The following is a 20379-nucleotide window of genomic DNA, read 5'->3' as shown; positions in this document are numbered from 1 at the left end:
CCTGTCATTCTACCCTTCCAGGGTTAAAATAGGCCAAAACGTAATTTGGGTAAGAAAATTACTTCGTCTTGAAGCTGCCAAATCCAAATCTTTAAAGGTGATACATTATTCTAAATATCCATTTGAAAAACATATATTACTATATCCATCAGTTTAAAAATTCACACACACAATTGTGATGCTCTTGTGCTTCTTCTGCAGGTTCTACAGTAGTATTTAGCTAACACAATTCCTTGAGTTGTGCTAACATCACTGATAATAGTGGCAGAAAAACAAATCATCATCATGAAACACTGAGCAGGCCAGGGGAGAGAAATCCATATTTGCCTGAATTAAAAGATTAAGTGTTGTAGAAAGACATTTTATTTTCAAAAACTTCTAACAGATTTAGAAACCATGGAAAATTCAGAAATAAGAGTTATTCACTTTCTAGTTTACCTAAGAAAGCACCTTATACAGAATACAGTTAAGCATGAATTCAGTTTTTAAATGCCTGTTTAATTTCCTAGGTCCTGGCAATTCAGAGTTAGAAATTTTGCTGAATATAACTGAGCAAATATGCATGCAATTGTTCCATTTATCTTTTGAGGGCAAAAGGAAATGCAGACTCAATTACATTTTGAGAGCAAAGACAATGGCTCAGTAAAGGGCATGTTTAAAATAAAGTTTATTTAGCAAATAATGTTACTTTTCAGTATTAAATTTGAAGTAATATATTATACATATTCACAAAATAAAAATCACATGGGCCTTGAACTTATCAAAAGATCAGCTTGCTCAGATCCTTGTGTCTGTATGGTGTCCCATTTATTTCAATGGGACATTGCAAAGCTATGCCAGTGCAAAACACTGTAGGATTAAGAACATAAATCCTGATCCTGCAAAGCATTTAATAATCATGTGTGTAATTTAGCTCAAATGAGTAAGTCACACGTTTTAATAGCATTTCATGATCAAAGCCTAAGCATTTGAGGGCCCAAACTTGTACACTTAACTAGTTGGTGAGGTGTAGGCTGAGATTTTCAAATGGGCCGAAGGGAGTTAGATGCACAAATCCTACTGACATTCAATAAGAGTTGGGTGCCTAACTTCTTTAGGCCTCTTTGAAAATTCTAGTGGTAATGTTCACTACTTCGTTTGAGGTCAATGGGATTGTGGACAGCAAAAAGTACTACACAGGTGTTTGCAAGATCAGGCCCTACAAAACTAACAATCTTTCCAATATTTTACATAGTTTTTTTCCCCCAAGATAATATATAATAAAGTAACAAAAAGAACAAACAAAAGAGATGCTAAAAGTATAGCCCTGTCATTCTACATTGGAACAAGACAAAATTGTAATAAAAATCTATTTGTGATTTTAAAAATCCCCAAAAACACTCCATATGAAAGATTTTCTTTAAATGATAAATTAGTTAAGGGCAACAGTTGCTGGAATTTGCCAGCAATGCATTAAATATCAACTATAAGGGCTCCAAATTCAATTATGGTAAAGATTTAAAAACAGAAAAACTAAGTTCAATTTCTGTTAAACTTTTCAACACATGGGCACAACCAATTCACTCACACATTGTGAACGGTTAGATTTGGATTTAATGGGCCAAATCCTCCTCTCAAATGCACAATGTATTAAGTCCATGTAGCTATTGTGCTTGTTGCTACAATATATTCAGTAGTTTTCTTGTACATCTAGCAGTATTCCACACTTTCTGTGTGATAGAATAAATTTTCCAAAGAATGAATAGGTATATTAAAAGCAAAAGAAAAAACAGCTTATTGTTTTGTTTTCTCCTTGTAAATTTGTGTAATTACTACTTTGATGCATTATGATTGCACTAAAGTAAGTTATCTTTGCTATAATCTGTTTATATACAAATATTTATTGTAAGCACCTTAATGTTTTATCCAATGTATTTCAGTGTTAAAGTGGTTGGATATTATGTAAAATTACAATTGATTTTATGTTTTTTTCTCATATTATAAAGAATAATGTTGGGGAAAAAAAGACTGCAAACTATTAACTAATTTGAAATTGACCACTCTTCCAAATTGTGACTTGTTTTTTCTAGCATAACATATATCTAAAGGTCTTACTGTTTTGTTTCAGTTCAGAGTCTGTGACTCTGGTAGCTGGGAAAGTTCCCTTGACATGGGATTCTCTCATCACAGACAGATACTATATACCAGAAATGTAGGGCAATTATTAAAAAAGTTTTACAAAAAAATCAGAGACGGTATAGTTCTCACCTCAGTACTATTTAGTTTTGAATTTTTTTTTTTTAATATTACCTCTGATGTGATGCAGCCCAGCATAAGTAGACTCTCTTTTCTTCGAACGCTTAATAACAGAACCACAGCTTATGATGTGCCGTATGTGGACTTAAGATTTTCCAAAGGTGGCAATTCTACTTTAGTGTCATCTGTAAAGAAATTGTTTAGGAAATTAAGGAGAGGCAAGGCTGAGGGGACAATATAAGTTCCCTGCCCATGGCTAGTGGTGTTTGCTCACTAGTCAACCTGGACCAAATGTATTTTGTAGATACCAATTTTTCAGGGGAAAAAAGAGTAGTCTTCTAGAAATCTAAGTGTACTTAGCATCAGAAATACCTGACTAGAAAACAAAAGAACTTGCTTATGGTTTCCTTCTCCAATGGTATGACTAGGAAGCATTTGCATGTAAAAGTTTAGTATGTTTTTAAAACGGTCCCTTTTAAATGCCTGATTTAAACTTCATAATCTCCCTAAATGGCAGTTTATTTTGGTGCTAATCTTATTTTTCCAATTTCTTAATTTTTCAAAATTCTCTGAGCTTTTAACTTTACAAGAATTATGGCTTAAGGGGGCTGCCACCCATTCATTTCCCTTTTTTTATTTGTAAAACTACAGTCTCATCTGAGGAGCATTCACCTGTTTTATTGTCACTATCCACCTTCCTGGATATTTTCAATTAACTCTTTTTGCATCTCACTCAAATACCTGTGCTATATATAAACCACAGTATTTGGTCAACATATATTATGGAAATAGACAACATTTTAAACTGGCAAATTAATGTAATTTTATGTATCTTGAACATTTTTCTCTGTACACAATGCTTGACACTCAAAAGCATAATTGGTTTGTAGGTGCTTTCAAAAACTACCAACCAAATCCCACCACATGAGCAGTTGATTCAATTAATCAATATTGTTTCAATTTTTTTGTAATACTTGAATAAGATTATTTTATAGCTGTGCTCAAACACTTGTACTTAGCTACTGCATACCAAAAATAATAAATACTATTAAATGAGTGTTTGCTGACTTTCTGACAATTCCTAGCCTAGGACAAATAAAAACAAGCTGTTTACAAGCTCAAGAGGGAAAAAGTCTGTTTGTCTTTTCCCTGCTTCCCTCAACTCAGTAATATAATTGGAAGATTGAAGAAGTTCCACACTGAACTAATGGATTCTTCTGTTAAGGCAGCTAAAATGCAGGCAATTTGAACCTAGACATTTATTGCCATATGGAGAAAGAGGCAGGAGTATTTGCCTGTGTGAAGAGTGATAACTGTGGCAAGATACACAAATAGTTCTGACTCACAATTAATCAAAATCAACAGCAGAGAGAACAATGTCAAGGCATTTTAAAGTGTGACACCTTATTTTCCCCTAGTTTTATAAAATCTCTGAATTCTCCTGCAAAATTTAATGTTGAAATTGTTGAATGGATCACTCAGGTGATATAATAAGCAATGGGATAAAGACCCTCAATACTGACCAAAAGTTACCATCAGATGTTGAAGGTCTATGTGAAATGAGTTGATGGACTTAGCCTCATACCCAGCACATTGTGTAGTTCAAAAAATTACTACAATCTGTGCAACATTCTGTATGTGTAATAAATATTGCTTTGAACAGTGGTTACTGAATATGTACTGTAGCCACTTTTTAAACCTAAATAATTTACCCATTTTAACAAAATATCAAGAAGTATTAATGCTCATTATAGATTAATGGGAAGTAAAATTTCAAATTTTAAATCTAAACTACTTTTGAGTTGCTTGCAAAAACAAATTCAAACCCACAATATTTTATTAGATACAAAATTAATAAATAAAACACTTAAGAGTATAACCACTTACATTACTTCATTTTGTTGGAAACTATAAATGCTTGGGACTCAAAGTGATATTAGCTAAAGGGGTTAAAGATAAGATGTTTTAAATACATTTTCAGGTATATATTTCTTCCACAGTGAATGTTAGTATGGGGCCTGGCTTTGAAGGAGACGAAACTATGGCCTCTTCAAATAAAGATCCCCTTCGTCAAGGCTTTGGTCTCTGATTAGAAAAAGAATGGGAAGGAATTTTATAATGCCAGTTTTGTCATACATTTAGTACCTTACTCCAAAAGTAACAGCACTGACTTCAGTGGGATGAGTTGCCTATTAAGGTACTACTTATGATTAAGGCTATTAGAATCTGGCCTAAATTAACAATGGGAGAACTTTCTTTGGTCCTTTGACCTATTGGCAGATTAGTGAAGAATATGGTTTTGTATATATTTATTTTTATTACTGAGTGCTGTTTACTTTCTCATTCACCTGTTTTCCTGTATTAGTAAATACATACTTGCACCAAAATAATTACACTTGGATAATATGCTTCACATGCACCATTCATTGACACAAGGCTGTTCAGCACATCTGAACATATATGCTGCATATAGGACGATACACTTATAGAAACATAAGAACGCTGCAGAAATTAAGATTAGTTTAGCTATTCCCCAGGTCTGCGATCAGTAAAATTTATACTGGCATTTCTTCCACTGATGTAGCTGCACCAGTGCAAACTCCTAACATAGAACTGGTTTACACTGATGCAACGTGATTTGTGCAATACAATGTACCCTAGGGTAAATTCCATGAGTGCAAATTGTGCTGGACTGGCGTAAATAGCATCCACTCTAGGTGGTTGAGTTGTTAGTTGAAAACCTGATATGGCTAAGGCCTAACAGTTTGAATTCTCCCACCAATAATGGGGAATTTACATAACTAACTCCTTCTGGCATTAATGGAAGGAAAAGATAGTCAGTTTGTCTCCACTGTATTGATAAAATACTTTTAGATGACCTAAAATTACAATGAAAAATGAGCTAACTTACACTGAACAAATTTGGGAAACCAGGTCAAATATACATGTGATATACAGCATAGGAATACAGTACAATAGTACACACAAATAAAAATAAATTCCCTCCCATTAAAAACAGCTAAACTTCTGAAAATCTGTAGCAATAATTTTGATGCAAAGTTTATGTTTTGTGCGCCCATTTTCCCCAAGTTAGGAGACAATTTAATTTGTTTTTCTTCTTGATACAATTTTTTCTTTATTCTTATTCTAATGGTCCTTGGATGGGGTCCTGTGGGTTTAGAACCTGTCCTTTCTGTAGTATCTCCACTTTGTTTCTCTTAGCTAATTCAGCAGCTGCCTGTCTGATCATGTTTTCTTTCTGGTCCTTTCTTCTCTACAAGCTCCAAAATGGCACTGGATAAATCCAGGTCTGCAAACAGGCTGTGTTTGTGTTGATAACTAGTTGATGGATTTGCATACTTTTTAGTCCTTGATTCCTTGTAGACATTTTTTCAAGAGGTATTTCCCTCATCCTTGTTTCTCTTCATTCTTGTGTCAATGGTGAAAGACTGTATCACTAAGTGATATCACTGTATCAGTAAGTTTTCTCAAGCCGTTGTGGTACTAAATGAAAAAGTAATTGATTAATTATTCATTTTTTTTTGAAATCATAGCTTCTGCTGGTATAGGGAGTAAGAAATCAAGGTAAGACACAATCTAGGAAACTTCAGCATGGCAGTGCAGAGGATTAGCAAAATAGGTCAGACTATCCAGAACTCTGAATTTTTACTGGAAAGTAAAAAGTTATGAGGTGGAATAATTTTTCCCAACACTCTCCTCATCAAGAAATTCACTGCAGTTTTTACTTTTCTTAGTGGGCATAATATAGATGGTGTGTATGCTCCCTTTATGTAGCCAGGTGTATTTATATTCAAACTCATCCATCTACAGCTAGTCATAGTGTCAACAATTTTAATTGCCCCCCTGCCCCCCCCCAATGTATTTTCTGCTTAGCTTCTTTAAGTATAGCTTATTTAAAGCCAGGTACAGGAAAGAGGAAAAATCGATCACTTCCTTCCTGCAGAACTGAACTGCAGTCATTCAGATAGCATGAATCGTGCCCCCTCTAAAATCATTAGAGCAGCTTCTAAATGAGATTAAAACTCAACAAAGGCTGCGCTCCTTTTCCTGGCGTTCTACGTTTGAGTCTTTCGGGGGCACTTTTCTCTCCAGTCGGGGAAGGGGGGGGGAGAACTGACACGTCAATGAAAGCTGAGTCTCCCCGAACCGCAGGGGCCCAGACGCGAGGGCTTAAGCCCAGCACCAGCAATGGCACCACTGGCACGTGTCGGGCACGACCACGAGCTGTGGCCAGCGGGTGTCTCCCGCGCCTTTCCGCGCCGCTGCTCGGGGCGGCGCCAGGAAGGGGGGAGGCGCGGCGAGGCCGAGGCCCACCGAGCTCGCGACGCCCCGCTGAGGAGGGCGGGTGGCAGCACACCCCCGCGGGCTGTTTTCCCCGTTGTTTCGCCCGCAGCCAGAGGAGCCTCCGGGCCGCTCGACGCGCTCAGCCACGGCGTCCACACCCCCATCTGCCACACACCAGCGCCGGCCAGACCGCGGGGAGGGAAGCCTTCAGGCAGCGCCGCCCTCACCTCTCTCCGCGGGAGGGGCAGCCGCTCCTCAGGCTCAGCGCGCGAACTTCGGCCGCCGGGGCCAGCCTCCGCACGCTGCTCTCTGATTGGCTGCCCAGCCCCTCGCGCTTCCGCTCCCCCGGTGGCCGTTGGGATTTGAAGAAAAGCGCGGGAAAGGCGGTTGGTCTGCCCTTCGCTCGCCGCGGAGACTCGCGTGATGAGGGTGAGAGATTTCAGCCAAGCAACCGCCAGCCTCCCTCCCTGCCCAGGGCGAGTGCTGCACCGTGCCAGCTGTGCTGTGACACCCCTTCCCCAGCCCAGACTCTCCTCAAAACCTGGCACAAACCCCGCAAGGAGCCGCACGCCCAGCCCCACCCCAGGGCTGCACATGGGTCCCTCCGGAATCGTGTTGGGTTTTAACTCCTTATCCTCGTATGCCTCCCCCCAGCGAGGCGTAGGGGCATTGCAGGGAGCACTGAGCTGACCCGAACCAACCACCATGCCAGCAGCCCACTGGCGGGCGAGACACCAGTGCCCAGCCTGCTAGCAGGAGGCTGCGGCCTTTGGCGAGCTAGATGGGCTCATTCTGGTAGTTGCTGTAGCTTTGAACAGGATGGTTACTGTTAATGCTTTTAAAATCAAATTTAAAAATTAAAATAATCTTAGGGCTTATAATGGTCCCTGTTGCCTTTGAAAATTACTGCTTCGTCTTGCATCCGACGAAGTGGGCATTCCCCCACGAAAGCTCATGCTGCAAAACGTCTGTTAGTCTATAAGGTGCCACAGGATTCTTTGCTGCTTTTACTGCTAGCTAGTGCGGGATGCTCTCCTGCACTGCCCACAGCACTCCTGAGGGCATTCTGTGCCAAAACATTAACAAATCTGCACACAATATTTTAAAATTCTGCAAATTTTATTTGTCAAATAAATGTGGAGGCTCCACCATGTCATTGGGGAGCACAGGCTGCACAGAGGTGGGAGGCTGCTCTGGGCCCCTGAAACATACTGTGAAGGGATTATTCAGAGGAGGACATTCTCAAAGGCTGCACAGGAGAAGTTTTAAGGTAAATCTAGGAGATTTGAAATTAGTTTTCAGAATGAAGGTTGATTAAAATAAAATCCAATACTCAGAAGCTATTTAAAAGAGAGAAACTCAGCATATCCATTATATTGTCAAAGAAGGAAATTAGATTGGTTTGACGTGATTTTTCTCAAAAGATCCATAGTGGCTATTCCTTATAACCTTATTATCCTCTACCTGCCTATAAACTGATTGTTTAATAATTTGCTCCAGTATCTTTCCAGATTTTAAAGTTAGGCTGTCTGGGTTGTAACTCTCTGGGTCCTCTTTGTTCCCCTTTTTAAAGCTAGGTACTATGCTGGTCCTTCTCCTAGGGTGACCAGATGTCCTGATTTTATAGGGACAGTCCCAATATTTGAGGCTTTTTTTCATATGGGCTCTTATTACTCCCCACCCCCTGCTCTGATTTTTCACACTTGCTTTCTGGTCATACTACCTTCTCCAGACCTCCAGGAGAGGACACGTTGCATCTGGGCCTGTGATGTGAGGCTAGAGGGACCACTGTTGGTAAAACATTTGTCATGTTCCACTCCTTGCAGAGCAAAATGTCTCTTTCAATGACCTCTCTCAGCTGGTGGTTAAATCCTCTCTAAAGGGACACTGCCCCATGTTTGACCCAAAATTTACATTTTATAACAAATATTTTACAAGACACATGCAAAATATTACTCTATGAACTATTTTAATTCCAAAAGTAAGCTTTGTCTCTTCTGGACAGTTTGTAACCCAAACACTGAGCTCAGTCCTGGGAGCCTCCTGCATGCTGGTTTCCCTATGAATTTCAACAGGAGCCCTGTACACGGAGGGCTCACAGGATGAAACCCTTGTGAGTTTTTTGTTTGTTTGAAACCCTAGTTGTCATCTACTAACAAAATACCGCAATCCAAAATGAATCTGACTATGCTACCCTTCTTCCATATTCATCTGTTCCTTCTTCCTCATAGCTACCTATACATGGAGCCCTCTTCATGACTTTCCACCATCTCCTTAAAATACGCTTTATAAATAAACCTAAATAATTTCTGTTTTTAAGTTTCTTAAGTAACCTTCAAGAGGCATAGATCATCAACATAGAAAATGCATTCTGTTATTTCTGTAACCCTGAGTCTACTTCACCCCCACCAATTTTTCTATCATGTTATATCTTGTCTCAGTTTAGGACCTGACTCTATAAAGACTTACACACACATTTAACTTTTTGCACTGAGTAGTCCATTGACTTCAAACCACCTAGTGATCTATTCATTGTCCAAGAAGAGATAAATGTAAAAATTAAAACAGCTGAAAGAATAGTTTTGAAATTATTTTAATAATTCCCTTGGTATAACATACAGGTAAGGAAATGTTTAAAAGTTTGCTTTTCCATCCTGAGACTTTTAAAGGCACATGGAGGAAGTCTCGCAAGAATGTATTAGGATAAACAATTCCATTGAAATGAGCTCCTAACTATTATGGAGTATTCTTATTGAAGTTAACAGATTTTAATGTAACTCAATGCAAGCTACAAAAAGACAGTGCCCTTGGAGAATGAAATATAGGAATTAGAAGCCCAACATGAACACAGACGATGTGCCATAGTTTGTAAGCAGTTGAGAAATGCTATGAGTAATCAGAATTTTAGGGCTGTCAAGGGGTTAAAAAAATTAATTGTGATTAATCGCGCAATTAAAAAAATTAATTGCACTGTTAATAATAGAATACCATTTATTTAAATATTTTGGTTGTTTTCTACACTTTCTAATATACTAATTTCAATTACATCACAGAATTCAAAGTGTACAGTGCTTATATTTATTTTTGATTAAAAGTATTTGCACTGTAAAAAAAATAGTATTTTTCAATTCACGTAATACAAGTACTGTAGTGCAATCTCTTTATCATGAAAGTTGAACTTACAAATGTAGAACTATGTACAAAAAATAAAACAATGTAAAATTTTAGAGCCTGCAAGTTCACCCAGTCCTACTTCTTGTTCAGCCAATCACTCAGACAAACAAGTTTGTTTACATTTACAGAGATAATGCTGCCAGTGTCTTGTTTACAATGTCACCTGAGAGTGAGAACAGATATTCACATAGCACTGTTGTAACCGGCATCGCAAGATATTTACGTGACAGATGCGCTAAAGGTTCATATGTCCCTTCATGCTTCAACCATGCTGATGATGGGTCCTGCTCGATAAGAATCCAAAGCAGTGCGGATTGATGCATGTTCATTTTCATTATCTGAGTCAGATGCCACCAGCAGAGGGTTAATTTTCGTTTTTGGTGGTTCAGGTTATGTTGTTTCCGCTTCAGAATGTTGCTCTTTTAAGACTTCTGAAAGCATGCTCCACACCTCATCCCTCTCAGATTTTGGAAGGCACTTCAGATTCTTAAACCTTGGGCTGTAGCTATTTTAGAAATCTCACAACATGTCATCATCATCCGAGACTACTATAACATGAAATATATGGCAGAATGCAGGTAAATCAGAGCAGAAGACATACAATTCTCCCCTCAAGGAGTTCACTCACAAATTTAATTAATGCTTTTTTTTTTTTAACAAGCATCATCAGCATGGAAGCATGTCCTCTGGAATGGTGGCTGAAGCGTGAAGAATGTTTAGCACATAAATACCTTGCAATGTTGTCTACAAAAGTGCCATGCAAATGCCTGTTCTCACTTTCTGGTGACATTGTAAGTAAGAAGAGGGCAGCATTATCTCCTGTAAATGTAAACAAACTTGTTTGTCTTAGTGATTGGCTGAACAAGAAGTAGGCCTGAGTGGACTTGTAGGCTCTGAAGTTTTACATTGTTTTGTTTTTGAGCAGTTATGTAACACAAAAATATCTACATTTGTAAGTTGAACTTTCACGACAAAGCGATTGCGCTACTGTATTTGTATGAGGTGAATTGAAAAATACTATTTATTTTCTTTATAATTTTTACAGTGCAAATATTTGTAAGCAAAAATAATATACGCTGATTTCAATTACAACACAGACGAATACATTATATATGAACATTTAGAAAAATATCCAAAATATTTAATAAATTTCAATTGGTATTCTATTGTTTAACAGTACGATTAAAACTGCTATTAATTGTTCATTTTTTTAATCACAATTAAATTTTTTTGAGTTAATCACAAGTTAACTGCAATTAATTGACACCCCTACAACATTTCTCTGGAAAAAATACAAAACATTTTCAGCATGGTTAGTACAGTGATTAAGAAAATGGAACTAAGCCAGATAAGATACTGGCATACCAGCTAAGCGGAAAAAATCAGAAAGCATTTGCAATGCTGTATAACTAACAGATAGTTGTAATTTTTCCTTTTTGTAGGTGTTTGTATTCATCCTATATATTTGTTCTTTAATAAACAGTGATAGACCTTTCTACTATTTGTCTGCGAACTCCCTAGGTTTATAAGCATAAGTCTAGATAATATTATTTTGTGATAAATCTGTAAAAGGCAATTAAATCTATTATCAATTAATATTTTAAACAACCTTATTTTTTGCTAGCTCTACCATTGGCTTACGTATTCAGTGCAATTACAGTCTGAAAGTCTGAAGGAAGATAAAGGGTCTGCATGCACACCATATTGGCCCCTATCCAACAAAGGATAGGTTACAGTTGTCCCATATTGAAGCATTTACCCTCAAGACTTTGTCTACTATATACAATTTGTTTTTTTAAAAACCAATTTTAAAAACAGGTGTGCAACTTCCTCAAAATAAACCATTGCACATGAGCGGTTTCCTACTGCAACATTAATTAGTTGGGAAAAAGCACATACACTGCTAGCCTGAAAGTGAGTCATTTAATGACAGACAGCACTGAGAGCTCCCTCACCTGGACACTCAAGAGGCTATGGTGTTTTAGGTCTAATCGCACTCGGCCAATGTGCTCTTAAGCTTCCCTTGGTCTGAGTAGACTGTAGCATGATCTCTTTCCTTGGCACCTCTGGTATGCTTCCTGGGCATAGATTTTCTGTCTATTACCCTTCATGGAAATGGGACCTTGCCGCCCAGCTGTCCTACACACCAAGCAAGGACCTGTACTGACTCCCCAGTAACTTAAACACATCCTTTTCTCAGTGGTCCATCCTTGTGGACACTCTAGGTTTACAGTTCACACCTTCAGGGGCACATGATAGTTGAAGCAAACAGACACAGACTTTGGAAGGGTTCCAAAACCCAATACCTTTTTACTATAGCTGGCATTAGAAATATACTGATCTAGACAAAATAAACACCTATACACATTTCCCTGCCTCAGTTTCCTCATCACTCTTGAGCATTCTTTGGGCTTATGTCAGGGTCCTCTAGGGAGTCCAATTTCCACCCTCGTGCACATGACTTCTCTGAATCATGGAATGTCTGGTCTGTCTCTCTCTCTCCTGTGCAGCCAGTTTCCTTCTTCCTCAGCTGGGTCCTATAGTTAAAAAGGGCCTCACTCTTACAGAAGCAGGTCCCTCTCTCTCTTGTCCAAACTTCCTTAATCTCTGTGAGTACTTCTTCGTTGTCCCCCTCTCTCCTCCCACTCCCCGAATCTGAGGCTTTGTTGCTTTTTATACCAAGCATTAAAACCAGATCTTGGTTCTGCTTCTGGGGAAATTCCACTGCTCCTAACTTCCTTCCTGCTGCAAACTTGGTCTGACTGGTTTCCCCTAGTCTTCAGCCATGTTGTTATCCTAAGGCAGGGGTGCCCAACCTCTGGACCATGCACCGTACATGGCCTACCGGAGCATTTCATAAGACCTACCGTAGCCTGCTTCAACACAATATACTAACGGGCAATTCATTAGTATTTTGTCATGTTTACATCATTTTAGTTTACACAAGGAAGATATGTAGAATCTATTTGGCCCACACAAGGTTGTGCTTAGGTTTATGTGGCCCTCCTGTCTGGGTAATAAGGTTGGGCATAATTTTCCTAAGGTGCTCCATTGGCGTTTAACGACCCTCCGTTGTCCATGGTCTGGAAGAGACACAGCCCCTGACAGCAGATGGTTGACTCCGCAGACACTAAGGCTTTGTCTACACTGTGCACCTTACAACAGTGTGGCTATGTTGCTGCAGCTGCGCCGTCGTAAGGTGCACTGCGTAGCCACTCCACCACCAGGAGAGAGCTCTCCTGGCAACAAAATAAAACCACCTCCAACAAGGGGCAGTGGTTTCGTCGCCAGGAGCGCGACTCCCACTGACAAAGCGCTGTCCACACCAGTGCTTTTCATCACTAAAACTTTTGTCATTCGGGGTGTATTTTTTTGCACCCTTGAGCAACAAAAGTTTTAGTGACCAAATGCCAGTGTAGACAAAGTCTAAGACATTCAACAAATAGCATTCATACGTTGTACATAGGACAAATTGTCACACACTGGTAAAGTTTAAATAAATAAATGTTAATTGGTAATCTTGGCAGTGCCTCTTTAATAAGGAACACGGATGATAATAAGCAATATACTTTAAATAAAAAGTCAGAGCACGTTATCTGGTATAGTGCAGAGATGAGACTTTTTAGGCATCAGAGAAGCTTCAGACAACTTTCAGAGTTGACTTAATTTGATCTACCGCTACTGTATTTTAATATTATTCCTATATTTTAATTTCTTTTAATGCAGGAAAAGCTTGTGTTACTTATTTGCAGTATTACATAGAGTTGAATTAGGAGTTAAATTAATAAATTAGGTTCCCAGCCACATATGAGAACTTTGTTTAATTGTACATTTTTGCCTGTCAGAAAGGGATAGACAGAGGAAGTGTGTGTTAATGTTCATTGTCTCTCTCCCACATAAACTGTTTATGCTGTCCATGAAGGAATTAAAAATAAATCTTAGCACTTGCCTAGAAGTTTACATTTTCAAAGTGTTGTATATATCTAATAATCCTCCCATTGCTACTGTGAGGTAGCTAAATAAAGAAGGGAAGATTACTAGCGCAACTTTGGCAAATGTTAGTAATGAGATGATAGGCTTGTGTGTGAATTAGGCTGTGTCCACAGTACAGACCTTACAGCACCACTGTAAGGTCTGTGTAGCTGCTCTATGCCAGCAGGAGAAAGCTCTCCCACCGGCATAATTAAACCACCCCCAAAGAGTGGCAGTAGCTATGTTGGCAGGAGACACTCTCCCACCAACATAGCACTGGCTACACCGGTGCTTTTGTTGGTAAAATTTGGGTCGGTCAGGGGTGTTTTTTCACACCCCTGGCTGACAAAAGTTTTACCAACAAAAAGTGCTAGTGTAGACAAAGCCTTAGTAACTAGACTGAATTTTCAGGCATATCTTTCCAAATTCTGTATGAATTTAATAAACTTGAAGTAATACCAATTATGGCTCCCTTAACTGCAGAGTTAATTCAAATTAACACTGCCTTTGGCTGTCTGCACTTTGAACTGGGGTGTGATTCCCAGCTCAAAGCATACACGTGCTAGCCCTCATCAAGCTAGCCTACTAAAAACGGAGTAGCCACAGCAGCATGAGTGGCAGGAGGGGGATAGCAACCCCAAATACATACCTAGTGTGTTTGATGGGCATGCACTTACACTGCTGTGGCTACACTATTATTACCGTGCTAATTCAATGAGAGCTAGCACAAGTATGTCTCCTTGAGCTGGGAAATCACACCCTGGGCTTAAAGTTTAGACACACTCAGAGTGCGAGCAGCCCTACTGCAAAACAACAGAGATGCACAGAGTGATAGGATTAGCAGCATAGAGAGATTGTGCTGGCAGCTGGTAAATTGTGCTCATGTGGGCTTTAGGGTAAGCCAGCCGACTCAAGTTAAAAGCACCACCACACTTGTTTTGTGTGTTTTTGTGGATGGATGGGATTTGAGTTAGTTAACTATGTACATAGCGTCTCTTCACTGTAGTTGGAAAGAGGGTTGCAAGGCACTCTTCTGCTTTCAAGAGATGAATTCCTTTATCATCAAGTACTTTGGGCTAGTCTACACTAGAAGCGCTATAGTGGCACAGCTGCACCAATGCAAGACGTCTGCTGAAGATGCTTTCTGCCGACAGGAGAGAGCTCTCCTGTCGCTCATGGAGGTAGCTTATTCACACTTCTGAGGGACATAAGTTATACCAACATAACATGTAGTTCAGACAAGCCCTGAGGTTTATGCCTCTCACTCCAGTTGCCTCAGCTGAAATTCAATTATACTACCATAAATACAAGAGCACGTGGAGACACAGAAGTATTCCAGCACTTGGCTGGGTTGTATTAGCTGTTTGAATATGAATACACTGTCCTGAACTAACAGCTTAACTTACTGCCAATTCAGAGTCCGGCGAAGTTATTTTCAGATGCTGCTTGGTGCATTTCAGTACAAATAGCTGGATAGAAAAAAACTAGAATTCGTCTTTAGAATGGGAAGCGATGCTTCAGAGTTTGGAATTCTATTAGCAAGCAGCCCAACTGCTCACAAATGTTTTGGGCAATCTCTAGGGGCACTGGAATATGCTAAATCAGGGGGTTGCATCCATTTAAATTAAAAAGAGGACTCTTAGAGTTTGCCTATATTAAAGCGTCTCAGAGTCCAAGTCAGCTGACTCCGGTTCACAGGGCTATAAAATGTCAGTGTAGATGTTCGGGCTTGGGCTGGAGCATAGTGTCTCAGAGCCCAGACTGCAGCCTGGGTCATATCTATGCTACAATTGTAGAGCCAAAATATAATTTGTTTTTCAAACAGTAAATAAGCCTGCTCCAATACCCTTGGACTGGAACCACTTCTTTGCTATTACCAGTCACTTTTTGTGTGGCCTCCCACCACTTTCCCTATAAAACCAGAACTACAAACAGCATTATAACCACACTCAGATTTGGCTGTTTACCAGTAAACACAAAACACTGGCGTTATAGTAACATATATTCATGCAGTGCTGTCCTGCCCTCCCTGCATGCTCCATTCTTACAAGGAGATTGTAACTGATAAGCCTAAAGTTTCAAGAAAGCCAGCAATGATAGGATTCTGGAAATATATGCATGCTGTACTCTTGTAACAGTTAGGATTTGGTAATGGGGTGACCCAGCCTACATAGATTTTAATAGATTCCACTCTGTTTTAGAGCAGGGTTCTCAACCTTTTTCTTTCTGAGGCACCCCCTTCCCCAACATGCTATAAAAACTCCACAGCCCACCTGTGCCACAACTGTTTTTCTGCATATCCAGAAGATTAAAAGCCAGGGCCAGCATTAGCAGGTAGCAAGCATGACAATTGCCTGGGGCCCCAAGCGGCTAAGTTGCTTGGGCTTTGGCTTCAGCCCACTACCCTATGCCCCAGTGAGTCTAACACCGGCCCTGCTCTCTAGTTTATTTTGGTGGAACCCCTAAAACCTGCTTGCCCCGGAGCCCCGGTAGAGAAACACTGTTTTAAAGGACTATTAATTTTAAAACCTACTGTCCTCATGGAGCAAAGTATTTTGGACTTGACCACCCTTGACCCTTTAATATTCAAGGTGAGCTAATATGAAATTTCACCGCTCCCATATATTTGCTGGAACTAGGAAAAATATACCCATGCACTTATTTGAGTGCTTTTATATGCAGATTATCAGAAAAAAGTTGAACTGTAAAGTTATATTTTTGTACAGGAAGTTCAGAAATAAAATGGTTTCCTCCACCCTGCTCTTCCTCAAATCAAAATGCGGCTTGTACACAACATGAAACAGAAAGGAAGAGAAAATCAGTTACGAAATACTCCAAGCTTCAGAAGGCCAACAGCAGCAGAAGCAGGGGTCACTATAAAAACGGACACTCACTTCCCTGCAGTTGCTAAACAAGTTACTTTCATAAAACGACAGACTTGATTAAGAACAAAACTTGGTTTTGGTAATTTTATTTTGTAGGAGGGAGAGGTTTTGCTTTAAGAGTTTTATGTGTGATTCATTTAGTCTCAACTAACTGATTCAACATTTAGAAGTATGCATGTTAGCCATTAAATATACTTTAATAAAATATATTTTATAACTTGTCCAAAACTCTTGTTTTAAAGACTGACAAGTTTCTGAAGTGCACCACCTCACAACTATTAGAAATAATTTACATGTGTATTGTTTCCCTGTGCGGCACAGAAAGTGGTTGAAGATAGAAAGCATTGGGACCACTGACGGCACATAGCATGAAGGAATTCTGCAATCTATATTCTAAGTATCAAAATCTCATATTCATTAGTTTGTTCTATTCTCTTGCTATACAGTGCTTAAGACATCCTCAGTTGCTTTGACAAATTAAAATGTACTACAGCTGTCAGATATTCAAACAAAAATGATGGTAAGTGTTGCACATTGCACAGGAGAGTATCCTGATGTAATAGAAAGGTAAGCTCCCAGTTCTGTACAATACACTCGGAATAATCAATGCCCCAAAATACTCCCACCAACCTGATACTTGAGTCATTTTCCAGGTTACTTGGTTTATAGAGGTTACTACCCTTTTTTCAGTTACCATATTTTATTTCAAGTTTCTTCTGTCTTTCCTGTAATTTAAACAATATTTAATCTTATTTAAAATGCATTGCCATACCACAATTTTTGTCTTCAGATCTCTAACCAAATGCTTGGAAAATAAAAATTTTCTCTAAATATTTAAAAAACTAATGCAGTCTTGCAACTACAAGTTTCAAAGTCCTTTTCAAAAAGTGAGTTAAAAGTACCTTCAGGTACAATATGTGCAACAAAAGTCCCCTTGCCAATTTTTGAGGTTTTATACTTAAAGTTTCTTCCCTCTTGTTGTATAGGAGAGCCACTGAAGCAAAAGTAGAAACTAAATAACTGTTCTTCAAGTGCTGTCAAATGTAGGAAAAAAGTTTAATTCATAGTAATCTTAGGTATAATTTGTAACTATATTAGGTAAAAAAAACAAAAAACTTTTTTTTAAATTGTCTATGTCCCTCCCAAAAAACACCCCACACAGACCAAAACACAAGCACATTTACAGAGGAAGTTTTTTGAGATTTTAAAACCAGTCACATACATGACCTGTTTCCTCACCAGACAGTTGATCATTCAAATCTTTTTATTTGACACACATTTTGCCTTTATTTCGTTTATCGTTCTTACTAATTGATAACATTAGTTCCAAACTTGGATGTATGTTCCTCAAAACCCCTCCTCTTTTCCATGCATTGAGAAATGAATCAGATTCAGTGCCAGTGGAAACCCTGTTATAAGAAATGTTTGCTGTGTGGTGAAGTAGAAGGGTTTGTTTATAGTGTACTAGTGTCAGACCTACTCCCCCCTTTGTATAAACCATACACATTAATAGAGTTAACCTGGGGATCTCATTATTTGCCTAAGGCTTGAGGATTTAATACAAAGACTAAATATTGAAGCAATGTTGTAATGCTTTGAAATAATCAGTTTTAAAAAGCCAGTGTCCTTACCTATGTTACTACACTATCACCATTTGAGATTATTAAAACTCAGTTTTTAATTTACTTTTCACTATACTTTTATTTTGTTCTTTGTTATGCTTCCATCATTAGTTTAATTTTCTGGTAGTTATACACTAACAGAAGACTGGGCTGCAAATACTGTAACAAAATGTTTACCGTAAATTCGAACAAGACAGCTCTTCATTAAAATGTTTCTAGTGGACAATTTGCTGTAAAACAGCACACTTCCACGCTAAAGTGGAATAATACATTAATCATACAAAATACCAACATCCAATGGAAACAACCAAACCACCATTTTTAGGATCAATAATTTACTTTTAATTTTTTAAAACATTTTGCAGTTTGTTACAGGAAACGAAATACTTGCTAATGAAAGATACATATTTTAACCCCTTTTCCAAAATAATAGAAATATTTAAGCATATTCCCTAACCTGTAAATACTGATGACTGGACTGGCAATATTAGTTTTGAGTGAGTGTATGCACTCACTATTTGGACTTCTTGTGTTCATTATTTTTAACATCTACACTCCTACCTTCTATAGGGAGACCTTAAATCATATTCTAATTTTCTTTATTCTGAATTATTCTCATCCTCTCTCCCCGCTCCCCCATTTCAGCCTCCGCAAACAAATAAAGCAAACTAAGTGCTCAAACCAATGTCAGTCAGATGGATTGACTGCCAGGGCTTATATTCTCCATGGAAACTTGCTCAGTTTCCCTCAATTCCAGCAATGTGTTTCCACTAAGTGAGCTACAGTGGATGTTCTTACTGGAAACGAGTTAGACAACTAACAAGACACAAACATTTATAAAATAAACTTGATAAAAACGTTGCTAACATTTTCCCAATGGAATTATCCCTAGATTTTTACTTTCCTTCCACCAAAAATATATTTTTATTTTATAAATACATATTTTAATACAGACAATCCAATCTGATTTATGCAAAAAAGTCACATTCAGATAGGTATTCTCAGTGTAGCATTAAAGTAAAAGCAGACATTACAGTAGGCATTAGCACAGTGATTCTAGGGAAGTGTTCACTAAATCATATATGTGGATCTACAAATATACAGTACCATCTGTTTAGACTATGCTATGATTCAGAAGATAATGCATCTGGCATTTCATGCCCAGCATATCACTCTTGTGTTTGCATGTCGATATACAGCTGTCAGAGAATTTAAGTATAAATCTGATTTTAAAACATTTATGCAAACTTCACTAGTACTTACATTTGGGGTTTAGAAGAACAATTGCTAACAGAAGCTATGAGCTAAGGTTTTCATTTAACAAAAAACGTTTAAAAGCTGTCAGGACTTTACAGTTCTTAGCCCCAGTTAACCAACATTTACCATGTAGTTTCTCAGTTGTTCCACTTCTGTTTCTTTCAAGTGGTAGCACTGGTTCCTGGAATCCAGCTCCTAGTCAGACCTGGTTAACTGGAGCTATTTGCCAACAACTTCTCACAGAGATGACAGATATTTATTAACAGGTTAGTCTTACAATACATACGAGGCATGGAGGTTGAATGTCAGGAACACCAACTAAATGACAGGTGCTGTTCTTCTTTAACAAAGGTTTGACCCATGGAGACCAGGTTCTGATGCACAGTGCTCCATCCTTGACGCAAGTGAGTAGGCAGTCTGGATTAAGATGAAGCATTGCATGTTGGGACTTTTAGCCTGTATCTCTGTATTAAAGATATGTGCAGCTGCAGGTTGCACTTTTGCTACCCTGTACGATAATTTTCATTGTGAGCCAAATGGCTGACAGACAAGCCAAGCAGTTCCATCTTACTGATCTGCTCATACAACAAGACTATCACAAAAATTGAGATTGTGAGCAAGAACATTAACATAACATCTTATTTTTAATCTTGAAATGAAGAGACTACCTACATTTAATCAGACTTAAAAATCCTCCCCAATCCACGATGATAATGGCATAGTCAACTAATGCACAAACCATCTCACTGCATAAAGGACATATACTATATCTGCGGGAATCTTTTCTCTTTATGATCATTGGTCCAAGGCCAGAGCATGTAAAATGTATTGGTCTTGAAAGCATTTGTCCTGTTCTAACGATATGTTTCTAATATAGCAATCTGTAAAATATTAGACCATAATTTAATTTAACACCTATACTGTAAGTT

The 20379-nt window shown here is 38.5% G+C and overlaps 1 long non-coding RNA gene across 2 annotated transcripts; it reads left to right on the top strand.

Annotated features, from left to right (window-relative positions):
- The first annotated feature begins 6793 nt into the window (after positions 1 to 6793).
- Positions 6794 to 19925, top strand: LOC123353231. 2 transcript variants are annotated; one of them, XR_006574439.1, is made up of 5 exons: positions 6794 to 6969; positions 7683 to 7810; positions 16893 to 16968; positions 19617 to 19716; positions 19802 to 19925. It is a non-coding gene; the product is annotated as an uncharacterized LOC123353231 (long non-coding RNA). The 2 variants fall into 2 exon arrangements; XR_006574438.1 differs by lacking the exon at positions 7683 to 7810.
- The last annotated feature ends 454 nt before the right edge of the window (positions 19926 to 20379 follow it).

Source organism: Mauremys mutica, chromosome 19 (genome assembly GCF_020497125.1).
Source record: "Mauremys mutica isolate MM-2020 ecotype Southern chromosome 19, ASM2049712v1, whole genome shotgun sequence".
Classification (NCBI taxonomy): Eukaryota; Metazoa; Chordata; order Testudines; family Geoemydidae; genus Mauremys; species Mauremys mutica.
This window is presented reverse-complemented; position numbering and strand designations above follow the sequence as displayed.